Raw genomic sequence first — 14593 nt, forward strand, 5'->3', positions numbered from 1 at the left:
CGGGGACGGAGCGGCTCCCGCAGCCGCCTCCGGTCCGCCCAGGGAGGGGAGGGGAGGGGAGGGAGCGAGGGAGGAAAGGAGGGAGGGAGGAAGGGAAGCTGGGATAGAGGGAGGGCGGCCGCCCCCCCACCCCAGCCCGGACCGCCGCGGCACGCAGAATCCTAGAATTGTTTGGGTTGGAAGGGAGCTCTGTGGATCACCCAGGCGCAAGGCAGGGTCACCTGGAGCAGGTGACAGGAACGCGTTCAGGCGCATTTTGAATTTCTCTAGAGAGGGAGACTCCACGCCCTCCCTGGGTAGCCTGTTCCATTGCTCTGCCACCCTCACGTAAAGAAGTTCTTACCCATGCTGAGGTGGAATTCCTTGTTCTTTAGTTTATGGCTATTGCTCATTGTCCTGTCTCTGGGCACCACTGAAGAGTCTGGCACCATCCTCTTGGCACTGCCACAGGCACACGAGGGAATGCACATGGACATGGGCTGAGGGGCAAGAGCCCACCCGGGTGATTCGCCAGATCACACCCAAGGAGAGCTTCCCATCTTGGCCATGAGTGGCAGCCCAGGAGAATCATAGAATCTCCTAAGTTTGAAGAGACCCATCAAGTCCACATCTCTCAGCCCTGCCCAGGACAGCTCCAGAAACCACATAGTATACCTGTATACACAATGTGTATACTGTATGCACAATGTATTTGGACTACGTCCAAATACTTCTTGAAATCTATCAAGCAATGGTCATGGCCTCAAGGCTGCCCCAGCCTGAGCAACTCTCTCCCTGTAGGCTACAGCCAGACTGGTTTGCCTACAAACCTGAGCAGGCATGAGGGTAAAGCCAGGGTTGTGAGGAAGGGAGCAGCAGTGGGCTTGTCCTAAGCTGTGCATGAGGAGGTTGTTGTAGCCAGATTCTTCTCCCCAGCAGTCAGGAACAGGACAAGAAAACACAGTCATAAAGCTGTGCCAGGGGAAGGTCAGGTTGGACATTAGGACAAATTTCTTCACAGAATGGATGGTTAGACATTGGAATGGACTGCCCACGGAGGTGGTGGGGTCACTGTCTGGAGGTGTTTATGGAAAGACTGGATGTGGCACTCACCACTCACTAGTTGACATGGTGGTGCCAGGTCATAGGTTCAAATTGATGATCTCACGGGGTTTTTCCCACCTAATTGATTCTGTGATCTCCATGGATTACCAAGGTTGATTCCTTGGGCTCCTGCCAGGACCTGTTGTCCTGGCCAAAGGTATGGAGGAGGGGGAAAGCACTGCTGTGTGAATACACAATGTGTGAAACCACTGTGAGGAGTGGTTGGCAGCAGCATCTTGTTGTTGGGTGGTTGAACATACACTCCATTCTGTAACTAATTAGTAAACCAACTTCTTTCACTTTCTGTAATATTAGCATAAGGCACTCCAGTCAAAGCAGAAGGCAGGAAGTTTTGCCCCAAAAGAGAAGGGTGATTGTCATGGTTTAGAGGACCTGGGCAGTTGGAAGTATTTCTCTCCATGCTGGCAACTATTTCAGCAATGTCTTGGTAATGTTGCCTCATTGTCGATGAGCCACAATGCTGCTCCCCTTAGATGCTTTTACCACTGAGAACTGATGTGACAGTGACAAACTGGCTTGGTAACACCAGCTTCCAACCTCTGTGTCACTGTCCTGTGGTGGGAGGGTGAGGAGACATTCTCTCAGAGCTGTGTGAAAGCCAGCTCTGTGTGACAGGAATTCTAAGCTGATGTTCTATCTGCCCGGGATCACAAGGTGCTGTCCATACTGGTGCATGTACTCAAACTGAGCCCTGCTGCAGTAAGAATCCTGCCTAAAATAGGGGTGGCTCATCCCACTGGACTGATGTGTACTCTGACACAGGCTGGATGGAGTAAATGAGAGTGAGGAGCACGTGGAGCCAGAAATGCCTTAACTCACTAAATTAATGGACTAAGAACATTTGGGAGATCAGGAATTACAAACAGACCTGCTAAAAACACACAACAAAACAGTTCTTAAAATAGTGCTGGGAACATCCAGGGTGCAGCATGGGGTACGTGGTGCCAAGTGCAGGACCTTGTACAGGCATGGTTATGTGGATATGAGCAGAGGGTGCTCCTGCAGAATGGACAGTCTCGGGCAGAACCAGCCCATGGTAAACTCTGCAGTGGAGTTATTTCCTGGTCTCGTTCCAGCTAGAATTTGCAGGATTTGGCATTTATAAATGGTTTGCCTTGTAAACAAAATATATGTTCTCTGGAGACTGTAGAGACAACAAACACAGAACTCCCTCGTGCCATTTGCAGTTGCCATGTAGCATAGAGCCACTCTTTAAAAAATCAGCAGAAATACTGTTTTGCTTTCCTAATGCTTTTTACTTGCTGATCATGAACAACTATCCAGAGGAAGGCTATTAGTATTTTAAAAGAAGATACAAGTGTCAAGAGACTGTTATATGCAAGTGTACCAAGGAGAATTGGACTTAAACACTGTTCTTATTCCTCAGATCTCATGAAATCTCTCATTTTCTCTCCCAGCACCTTCTGCACATAGAACAGCTCACTGCAGGTTATATTAATGTCCAACTGCAGGAAACTTGTCTGACACACAAAACCATCCTTCCTGGGAATGGGGTCAGGCAGGGGCTTTCTAAGAAGGCCTGTTGCAAGGAGAAGAGGTCAGCAGCATGGGGTTTTTGCTGTTGTATAATAGTTTTTAAAGATCATGCTGTACCCTGTAAAAAAAGCGAACCCAGAGCCCCAGCCATTGCTTGATGTGTGCTAAACAAGCCAGATCCTCAGACTGTGCCCCACTTGGTCCCCTCAGCAACATTGTTTTTATGGCATTATATAAATAGGGGATGCTCTGGTTGGTGACAGCTCTTCTAGTCCCTGCTAGAACAGCACTGGGGATATAAACAAGAAACTCCCCAAACTGAAAAGGACTCTGTGCTGCTGAGTTACTGATGACACTGAGCCACACTATTTCTTGTTGTGAAAATGGAGGCTAATAAGTATTTACTTTATAGAGTGTCATGGTTATTAACCATGCAAAGCCAAGAGGTAAAACCTGCACTAATGCTAGCTATTTTTATCAGATGTGATGTTAGCAGCCTCATGAAGCATGGGGAACAGGTTGTTTTTCAAGGGTAATTTCTTGTGAAGAGTTCTGGAGCCATGCGTTAATGAGGCATCAGTACCTGGTGATTTTGGGTTTCCAGTCAATCTGCCATTCATGAGCTGTTCAAGTAAGGGATAAAAAGGATCAAAGCAGCACTGAGGCTAGTCATGTGCCTGACAAGAAATGTGGTACTTCTGAACTGACTTTAAATATTAATGGTATATCCATTTCTTGAAGCTTCTTGTAAGCACTGACATTGCATTTGCTCCACAGTGTGCTCCAAAAAATCACACACTCAAAAAATTGCTGGCTGAGCAGTCTTACATCATACTGTGCATGACAGTCTCACTGTCATCTGCCTGAAGTATGGGTTCTGTGCCAGAAGGAGCCTGTGGACAAATTGGAGACTCTTTGTTGAATTAAATGGGCAGTTTCTATTTGTTACTTAGGAAAAATTAGCTAGCAGGATGCTGGTGGCAGCTTAAAAATTAATTCTAGAAGTAATCTTTTCTTCCAGATCATATACCTTCTGTATACCAAAGCTGTACAGAGAAATAGATATGTGTAAAATATTTGATTGGTATTCAGGACGCAGATGTATTAGTTAAGGTGTTTGCTAAGAGTGTAGAACAGCAGAGGCCTGATTGAGGGATACCTGTGTACAGCATGTCAGGATTTTTGTGCCTGTATTGCAGTGCCACAACAAGTTGTGGAGCTCAGGACAGCTGCAGCTCCCCCTGGGATGTCTGCAGAGCAATGGGTACTGCCCACTGCATGGCTCAGGCAGTGCTGCTCTGTGTCCCTCTACCACTCCGGGCTGCACCCACCTGATAGCAGGCAGCCACCTGGCTTCTGGGGTTCAGCCACCATGGGGTTCTGGGGAGAGGCTTTTAACACAAAAAAGAAAGATTTAAGAATCTGATAAAGGCTCTGTGACTCAAGGTTAGTTACCCTGCAGTAAATGTTGCAAGCTTGTAAGTGCTGAGCCGTATCAAAGGAGGATGCTGTTTCTTGGTGTAACATGTTCAAACGCTCACCCTTTCATCTCTGACTGACAGCTCTTAAAATGTCTGCACTGATCTGTCATGGCACAATAGGTAGGGTTTCAGTGTTGTCTTAAAAGTTATTTTGAATCATTACTATGATTTAAATTAGAATTTATGTACAGTATGTGTAGGATAGCTTGGGGTACTCTCATGCCTGTTCAGTAAGAGTCTATGAAGATAAAAGCTTTCTGGGGAAGTAATAGTTTTTGCCCAACAGCACAGAAGGGTTCACATGCAGCCCTTGGCAGATGAAATTTCCTCTGTCAAAAACTCTTCTTTCGTCCACCATAGATAAAAAGAAAACTACACATACACACTCCCACAAATATTGCATCCCACCACCCAAATCATCCTCCTACTCTGTGCAAGCAGCCTTTTGTTCCGTCTTTTCTGCTGCTTCAGCATTGTCCTCACTCTTCTGACACTGCCATAAGTCTAAAAATTGATGCTGGCCAGGAGAGCCAGCAAAGGAAGGGCTCCATGCACAGCGGGGAAAGGGACTGGGCACACAGTGTTGTAGTGGAAAAGATGAGTGTGTAGAGACAGCCAGCTCACCACAGCATCTCAGGCATCCCCATTCTTCTTTTATTTGGCCCTGTGTTTTGGGGTTAGGTATGCTGGGTAACTAAGCACCCTCACGGATCAGAACTGTGTAGCTTGTGCATGTATCTGTCAACTGTCAACAGCAGCACAATAATGGCGCTGAGGTTTTGCAGGAGCTGTACCCATCAGGGTATAACACATAACCTCGCACAGCCTCCAGCAGAGTGGAGCCAGAGTTGGGGAGAGATGGAATTAAGGAGATTATAGGACTTCTTCGGGAATTTCTCTCTTGTCCAATATATTTTTCTAAGTATTACAGCTGCACCGCCCTTCCCAAGCATCTGTTCCAGGCACCAAAGGCTGTAGAAGAGTATGCTAATAAGAACATTAAGAAAGTTGTTTGTTTGCCTTTTTCTGTGGAAAATGTTGCCTCTACCAAACAAAAATGATGACAAGTCTCTGCATCTGCTGGGAATTGCAAATTAGTACTAAGCTTGCACAATGATCACTGATAAAGTACATTTGCTGAGGTAATATGAGGTCCCTCGACAGCGCTGGTGATGATTCAGGCTTTTAGGCATTCAGCTGCAGGTGGGTCAATAGGAATGTTTTGCCACCAGAGTTCCAGGGTTGCCTTAATTTATGTTTAGGAGCCTAAATTTTATGATTCCTAATTTAAAATCTTAGTAGCTAATTTGGACAGTAAGGGGGGGGGGTCTCTCAATTTGCAGATGGAAGCTTTTCTTCATGTGTTTTCTCTTTCCTCTTGCTGAGAGGTTTGTATCCAGAGAGCTGACATTTAGTTAAGTGATAGCAAATGCTTCAGAGCACAATGCTGTGCTGCAGTTCCTCCACCAGTGCCTCAGAGAGCAGCCTCGTCCCAGCATAGATTTCTCTGATGACTGCTGTGCTGTGTTTGGATTAGCATAACCTCTGTGACAGTCCAAAACAAAATAAAGATACATTAAAAACAAGATGTGAAGCTAAAAGAAGATTAAATTAGAATCATAGAGCCATTTAGGCTGGAAAAAATCATTAGACTCTGGAATCAGCAGTGCTTCCTCTCCACGTTCTTTGCTTCTTGTTTCTCCCCTAATATCTCCTTCCCTTCCATCTTCCCCAGCACCTTCACTTCCCTTCCCTGAGTCATGCTGAAATCCATGTCTTCAGAAGATGCTTTGTTACAATAATGAATCCCACAGTGACTGCACTCCTAGTATTGTTTTCAGTTGTACACACTTCTGAATATAACCTTTGATCTCGTAAGAAAGCCTGAGGATACAGCTTCTTGCAGGTTTGCTGCTCTGTGTTACATGTTTCGGATGGAAGAGATCCAGCCTTGCTCTGGACCACTTGTGCCCTGGCCATGGATGGTGTCATGCTCTATGCAATGTTCCTAAACAGTTAAATCACTTTGAAAGTCAGAGTTTGTTCTAAAATGCTGTTATTGTTTCATTCCACAAAGTCTGGAGAGATTCTTCCTTGACAGGCTTTTTTATTTGATTATGCAAGAACTGTAAGTGCTTACTTTATCTTTCAAATGACACTGTGTTCCTTCCTCAAACAGTTATTAAATAGCCATGCTTTGCAATTTCCAACTTTAATGTTAATCCTGTAAAAATGCTTACTAGTGTGAAACTCTAAAAAAAAATATGCAATAGTAACAACTGAAGCAGGAGAAAGCACCAGAGTTTTGTAAGATGTTTCTGTGAATGCATTTGTGTGTGTGTGTGTACAGAATAAACTGGTACTCAAGAGAGCAGCATATACGTTTATAATCAAATCTCACTTAAATCTAAAACTTGTTCCTTCTGTTAAACATGCAAATATTTCCATTCTCTTTGCAAATTCTGCCTCTCTGCTCATTACCAAAGTTTTCAGAAAAGACATAAGCCCAAATCTTCTTCTGATCAGGCTCTTAATGTGTTCTGTGTGGTCTTTATTTAGACTGTAAACTTGCTGAAATAGGAAATGTCTTATAAAAAACGAACTACACTGTCTCATTTCACATCCAAATTCTTCTCCCATACCAGCTGTGTGTGTTTGCCTAGCAGCAAGTCTCCTGTTAATGAATGACTTGTTCTCATTAGCTTGTCAGGCTGGATGTGTAGCTTGTAGCTCCCACTCATACAGAGCAGCACTCCTTCCCTTGTAGCTTCTGGTAAATCAAACAATGGGATACACAAAGCTTTGTGTCTCTGAGTCTGACCTTTGTACTTGGAATCATTAACTACCAAAGAATGCCAAAATAAAGTAACTAGCTGCTGGTTAAATATATTTAACGTAAGCAGAGCCCTATGGACTGCCTGGTGTGGAGACTGTCACAAGCTTTACCATGGGCTGCCACTTCTATACCTCCTTTAAAAGAGGGGGAAATGAATTCTCTGATCTGCAGAGCCAAAGGTGTTGTGCTCAGTATATTTGTTTTGTGAAGCTGAGGTCCAGAGTAGATTCCTGACACCTCAAAGGTTTTCAAAATGAGGTCCTGAGCAGCCTCATCTGACTTTGAAGCTGGCTGTGCTTTCAGCAGGAGACTGGACTAGACATTGCTGCCAACTGAAATTCTTATTCCAAAAAAAGTTTCCTCCATTCAGGGCATTAATTAAAACTGTGTCCTCTAACTAGGCTGAATTTTTTACAAAAGCCATTGGAGCTGAATATTTCTTAAACCTTCATCTCTCCATCCTATTTGTATAAAAGTGGTCAAGAAGTTCAAAAGTTACTGGGAGGAAAAAGACAGCTGGGGCAGAGAGACAGACACGCCCTTCCTCATACACATAGGACAACTGTATAAGCCTTGTTTGGTTAAGAAAACCTTTCTTCCCTTTATGTTAGTGCAGAAAACTTGTCAAGTGTGCATCTAATGAGGCCTGAAGTCATGCTACACACTCCCAGCTGCAGCCAACCTGAAATAATGCCTCCCCAGAGCCAACAGCACATCTCATGCAGCCGAGGCATTTACTGTGCAATCCGAACTATGCAGAGAAGTTGAGACATTCAGGAGCATCCCTGAAACCCGGGCATCATCTTTCTGATGGCAGAGATTGCATGGTTGTGCTCACAGGAGCATGTGTTTCAGTCTGCCTGGGGCCTCACCCATCTCTGCCAGCAGACACGGGAGTGTGTCTGGTACCTCTCTGTCGTCCTCAACTTTCCCATAGCCGAGAGTGACAGAAAGGGGAATTTGACCTCAGTGTGCTAGAGACCGCCTGGCTGTCTGCCTTTCCCTTTTTGTCTGCTCTTTCTGAGGATGCAGTCACACTACCAAATTACCTTGAGTCATCTGTCCTGGAAGTTTTTCCCATGGGTTGCCTGTGATAAAGTGTGAATGTACTAGGAGCATTTTAATCTGTGCCGCAAGGGGAGGCACTGGTGTGGTATGAACCCACCGTGGACCCTACGTGCTTCTGAGATATCCATCTCAACCTCATATGCCTCCCCAAAATCTCTTCTGCAAGGGACCAGTTCCATAGCTTCAGTCCACACAGCTTGCTGATCAGCCAAAAGCCTCCTTTAGCAGCCACAGCAGCAGATTATTCTGTTTCCCTTTCTCCCAGATTGCATAGAACACACCTATCTTCCTCTGCTTTTGATGGCTTTGGAAAACGTTACTTCTGTGTTCCTGGGAAAGAGCTTCAGAGCACTTCTATTTTCTGCCTCACAGGGAAGCAGAAACTGTGAAATTATCAGCATCCTCTGGCTGTACGTTCCCTGGAGCTGTTACACTGTGCAGTCTGAAATAGACATCCGGCCCCAGGGAATTGCTAATGATGCATTCAGTCTCAGCATGGCACATGCTCATTCCTGGGGAGTTACTGAGTTAGCATTTATAGTTCTACTCTTTTCTTCTGAGTAGATGAAACCCTCTGATTTTCCCTAAGCACTGAGGTCTTGGGTGTTGGATTCTCTTCTCATGACAGCTTACTTGGAATGTCACCAGAAAGCTTTCAGCCTGGATCCTTCCTCTGAAAATCATAGACTACAGTAGCATCATGCCAGAGATTCTTCCATAACTTGGTGTCTGATCAGCAGGCAACAGGAAACTGAGGTCTTGCTAGACACAGTTGCAGAATAATAAACCAAAGACTTCTGTGCTGAAGATGGGTGATTGGTGAGGGCACTGGAAACCTTTTGCAGCTGGGGAAATAAGCTCACAAATATAAAGCAGAATCAGAAGCCACTAAGGAAAGCACAAGTGGAAAAACTGCGGGGAGTCAGCACTGCTGGATGTTTTGATGGTGGTCTTTAGTGTGGGTCCCTACCGTAGAGAAACAGCAGTGGTAAAGGAATGGTAAAGTGAATTCACTCAAGGTTTACCTTGTTCTCTCCTTGCTTTGTCAATTTATGTTTCTGCAGCCACTTTTTGCAATGAGGGATTTTTTTGTGTGGGCAAGGGTTGAACTAACAGGAACACTTTTACTATATTTCACATTAACTTGCTGGTGAAGACAAGACCTCTCTTGCATGACCTACATGCCTGAACTCAGAATCCCTCTCCTGGGCCTGCCATCTTCAGATTTAAATCCTTTAAACAAGCTCAAGTTTTCATCTCCTCATCCATATTTCCAAAGCATGTAAGCCTCAAGGCACTAGGCCAACAACGGAATAGTGCTGAGCACAAAGATGTTTTTGTAACCACATCAACTCAGCCCAAGGCAGATCAACTGCAGCAAACCCTGCAGATTGCTTCACCTCCCGGTGTAGTTCCATCAGAACCTCCCATTTCTGCCAGTCCTCAGCTGATAGCAAAAATGCCTCTTTCAGCTTTGTAACCTCTATTTTCTCCACTTTCAGCAAAATGCTGTTGAGAGCTGCCAGAAACTCAGCTGTGACACAGATCTATCTGAATTCAGAGGTTTGGAAGTGTTCCTTCACGCTTGTCATCTCCTTCAATAGGCACTGCATTGTACCAAGTCTGTACATTCTTTACTGCTCTATTTGTTGCTATGGCCAGCGGTGCCAAGTTTCAGGCGATTCTTTTGGGACACTAGACAGGATTCTGGATTTTCCTTCCTTCTGCTTTGTTTATGCTCCTGGCCCCTGCAGTGTTCTCCCTCACCATCATCCAAAAGTTCTTCCCAAACAGGAAAGCACTGCCCTCTCCAGTCCCTCCACTTGTACACCCAGCAGCAGTCCCTCCTTGGCTTGAATCATTGCAGCAGAGAAGCACTGGATGGATTCCTCCTCTAGCCAGGTGTTTCTAAAACTGGGGAGAAGCAGGAAGGAACAGATGGGACTGGCCTTGAGCAGAGAAAAGGGAGGTTTTTGGCAGGGGAGCTACAAAGGCACGACGTTGTCAGTCCATGTCAAACTTGGGAAAGGAGCTCACAGAAGGGAGAGCAGCAGGATGCACTGCCTCATTGCTATGGAGACAGCCAAAGAGCTGGTTGGGCAGATTTAGAAATGTCTCCTGCTTGGGACGACTTTTGGTACATGTCATCTATTTTTGCAGAGATTAAAACAAGGTGGAAAAGAGGAAATGTCTGATACTGAGAGTAAAAACCTGTTTTCTTTCTTAGTTTACAGCAGAGAGTCGATCTTTTGTGGCTCAATGGAGATATTTGTTCTCCTCTGAGACATATACCCTGGTTTTGATGGGAATTATTTTTTCCCCCTGTCCTCATACTTTTTGGGGTCTCATCAATCACTTTTGGAATTATGATTCTAGCTGCCATTTCAATGTTCTTGGACTTTTCCACAGTGTTCCCCATGTGCAATTCCCTACCTGACATTTCTCTGCAAGGTCTCTTATCCTTGATGACCCCTACAGAGGCTGATCCAGTCTCACTATAGCACCTCAGTGGTTTTTGCCTCACATCTTTCCCACTTGATTACTGCAAACAGAAAGTTATTAGTCCCCAGAACTTGCACTTTGCAAAGTACAGAACAGGTTGAACTGCGTAATTACCTGCAAACAGCTGTCTTGGGAATCATCCTGGATCTGTCATTCCATTCTTATCCATCAGCAGTCAGAACATTTGTACTGCAGAGAGATGAGGAATTGGTACAAAATACTGGCAATACACTGTTTTCTCCACCTCAGCATCTATGAGGAGAGAATAGCAAACTGGTTTGTATTTATTTAGGAAAAAGAGAAAGGATGCACATGCTTATGAAAAATGGAGAGGAAGAGATTACCACAAGAGTAGTAAGCCATCATTAAATTAGGTTTAAAATGTCTGCCCATCCACCTGCTGCCTGACCTGCACAAGGAGGGGTTCCAGGTGTGTAACACAGCTGGCAGTCTGTGGAGTCACAAGGAAAATGTACAGTTGCTACTGTAGGAGTGGGAAAGAGATGCTGGCCAAGTTCAGTGCTCTGTTTCCACAAAAATATTTAGAAAGCCATTATATGCAGGAGAGTCAATATTGGTAACTAGATCTGTTTGTTCTGGAATGTATCTCTCTGAAGTCACCCTTCCAGGGTTGACTGCATATTTAATTCCATGTATTCCTGCTGAAACAACTTCAGAGACCCTCTCATTGAGGCAGTTCAATATTTTCATGAATTTTTAATAAACAGCAGAGTATGCTGCAGAATAAATCTGAGGTTGGTTTGAGCTGGTGTCACAAGAACCATGATATTATATAATGTGGTTGGGACCCAGATGAAGTTGTTTCCAAGCCTAAAAGAAAGAGAAAGCTGTTGTGTCAGAGAAGGTAAAGAACAGCTTCGGAAAACACAATTCAGCTTAGTGGGGCGAGACATTATTTATACAGGGTCAATACCTTTCATGGTTTGATGTTTAGCCAGACTAGAAGGATCTCCTCCTTTTTAAACATACTGAAGAAATAACCTCCTCAACTTAAACAAATAAAACCCCAACTATTACACCATCCCAGCTGGCAAGATTCTTTTTGTTACCTAAAATGGTAGGGAAAGGCAAAATTAATTACTTCTCAAAAAAATAATGCAGGTTTCCCTTTCAACAATGGAATCACAGCAATTAAATTGGCTGTTGCACCTCCTGCTTTGCCACAGCAAGTTCATCACTAGAATTTCTGAGCTGGGACAGGAAGCCAGGTACTCACTGGTTTGCATTAGGGCTTCACATTTTTTTATTTTTTTTTTCCCCCAAGGATGATTTCAGTTCAGTAGCAAAAAGCAATGTGATTCTGAGTAAGGTTACCACTGCCCTCTGCTGAGAAGGATGGGGGCATTTCTTTTTAACTCATCTGCCAGCAAAACCAGTGGCTTCATGGCTTGGAAAGTGAGTGTAATTGCTGCTGCTTCTGCCTTTTCTCCAAAGTTTGCTGATCTGAATCTCTCACACCAAATATTTTGAAAACTCTATGCCTCACGTAGAGTAAAAAGGAGCAAGGGTATTTATGCACAGAATCTTGACATGATGATAGCAGAAACTGTGAAAGCTTGAGCCGGAGTTTTTAAAAAGCAAACTTTATGATTTGTAAACACTTCAGGCATCCTCAACAATGTGATATCTGCTGGAGCTAATTTTTTGCTTTCCTGCCAAAATTCAGTCATGCATTATCAGATCAGGCTTAAGTCCTCCACAGTTTCTTAAATTATTTCCTTTTTAACTGCAGCACTTGCCTGAGTGAGTTCTGGCCTCAGTCTTATATTCACACCATTATTTCTGGTTATGTCAAAATGGAAACTCGTTCAATGCTATATTTATAACTGGCTTTACATTCTAAATCTGATATTGCTGGCCTTTTCTTAATGTTTTTAAAAGGAAAACATTTAAGCGGAACAGGTAAGAATATTTTTCACCACCTGAGGGAGCTCCTTCATTTATCTATCAGGATGTTCCCATTGTGCCTGCATATTGGGAAATTCTAAACCACACTTTTAAACAGTTAATTGTAGGATCTGCTGACATATGAAAGCCAATGAGGCTATCAAGTGACTGACTTTAAAGCTAAGATAAAAGTTTTAAAGGAATTAATCATCCTGGTCAATGAATGTGGGCATCAGAGCCACAGCTGCTCACTCCTTAGACTGACTGATACCAAAATTCGTAAAATAGAAAATAAATTAGAGCTACACAGAATTAAAAGTAGGCAGCATTCATCACACCTATTCTACAACAGTGCCAAAAGTGGCAGGAAGGAGCAGGACCCAGCACGGAAATAAAGGGAAGGAAATAAGGAAACATAGAATGTCCTGAGTTGAAAGGGACCCTCAAGGAGAGGGAAAGAAGGAGAGGGAAAGAAGGAGGGATGCTAAAGTGAAGTTGCTGCCTGGTGCTGGGAAGGTGAAAGCCACTGGAGCTGAGGTAAGAAATTGGGGTGTCAGTGCCAAGGTTCCCACGTCAACAATGGGAAGGACCACGCGGTGATTCAGCCAGGAGTGCTCAGGAACAGCTGTGGTTGGGCAATCATTGAGCAATGCAACCAGAAGATTAATGTACAACACTCCAGAAAATCAGGATTACATACACCGTGGTGACAAGCAGGGAAAAGGATGCCGCTGATGAAACAATGCCGCAATTTAGAGTGGGAAAGACAATAGCAGATGATGGGCGTGAGTGGCAGGAAGCAGAGGTGGCAGTGCCTTCTCCCAGTTGCTTGTAAATAATGGGAAGGAAGGTAACGAGAGCAGCCACTTTGTTTTTCGGTGAGCTGCAGGTAAAAAGCCTCTAAATAGAAGGTAAGGAAGGCTGTGAAAAAACTCTGCAAGGGAAAAACCCGGAGACCAGAGAGGGAGCTCTGTGCTTGTCACATTGCACTGCTTTGGACTGAGATATGTCGAGAGCTGCCAATAAAATCTGGTGGCACCTCTGTACAATCTCTTTAGGGCAAAATAAGCAAAGCAAACTTGTTCTGGAGGTTAGCTGCACTTTTCTTTCTATTAAAGAAATCTCATTTTCCTACCACCCAGACTCAGGCTGTTACTAATTGGATGAAAGTTTCAACAAGAAGTTATTGTTAGGATATTTTTGTACATTGTACATTGAATATTTTGTTGGGGTTTCATTTTTATTTTGTTTACACTTGCTCGCCCATCCAATGCTGCCCCCACAACTTCATTGGTAATAGCTGGCACAGCATTTTTGGCATGAGGGCACCAGAGATCACGCACAGACTGACCTGAAAGTATCTCTAAGCAGCACTGTGCTAAAGTTGACTTCTTAAGAATAGGGATGAGCTTATGTGAAAATTCCTGCTGCTCTCACCCATTGCATTTCAGCAATGATAAGGCTTTTCGATTTTTCTTTTAATTTTTATAAATTTTCTTAATAAGCAGCACAAAAGATGAGTGATGGGATAATAGCGTGAACACACATTGCAAAATAAATCTGTTTCAGACTTTTTCACTCAGTGGCTCTGCTCAAGCAGCCCCACAGATGTTTAAAACGATTTCTGAAAGTTTCAGCAGCTACAATGTGTGCCTGGAGTGTGTGTTGGCCAAAATAAATTTTAGTAACAGGTCTGATAGGTGAAAAGTGACAGAAATGTTTTATTACCCCATTGTAACTTTGTACTTTGTTTTGGGGTGACCTTTCAAGGTGCCCCTGGAGACACGTCGTGCATAGCACAGCCCTGATGTCGTGAGGAGGAGGAGGAGGAGGAGGAGAGACCTGCCAGTAAGAGATTAGTGGATAAGTTCTGGCTTTGGGAAAACTTGCCTATTTGCAGTGTGAAATGCAGCTCACAGGAGGTTACTAGAGTTTGTTTTCTGGTGACGTGTTCTGTGACTCACCATCCATCAGGAGCCGGTGTCTGTCGGGAGAGAGAGAAAGCAAGGTACAAACCCCAGCCTTTGTCCCATTTTCGGCCCTCTGGAGCAGCCTTTGTCCCAGTTTTTGTCCCTGTGGAGCACAGCTGGGACTAAAAGGAGAGCTTTCCAGCCAGGCCCCTTCTCAACTCCCCCAAACTGGTGAGCTGAGCTCCCACTCCCCACAGTAACATTTGTCAGGAATGACAGGAATGATG

This window comes from Poecile atricapillus, chromosome 7 (assembly GCF_030490865.1).
Source record: "Poecile atricapillus isolate bPoeAtr1 chromosome 7, bPoeAtr1.hap1, whole genome shotgun sequence".
NCBI lineage: Eukaryota > Metazoa > Chordata > Aves > Passeriformes > Paridae > Poecile > Poecile atricapillus.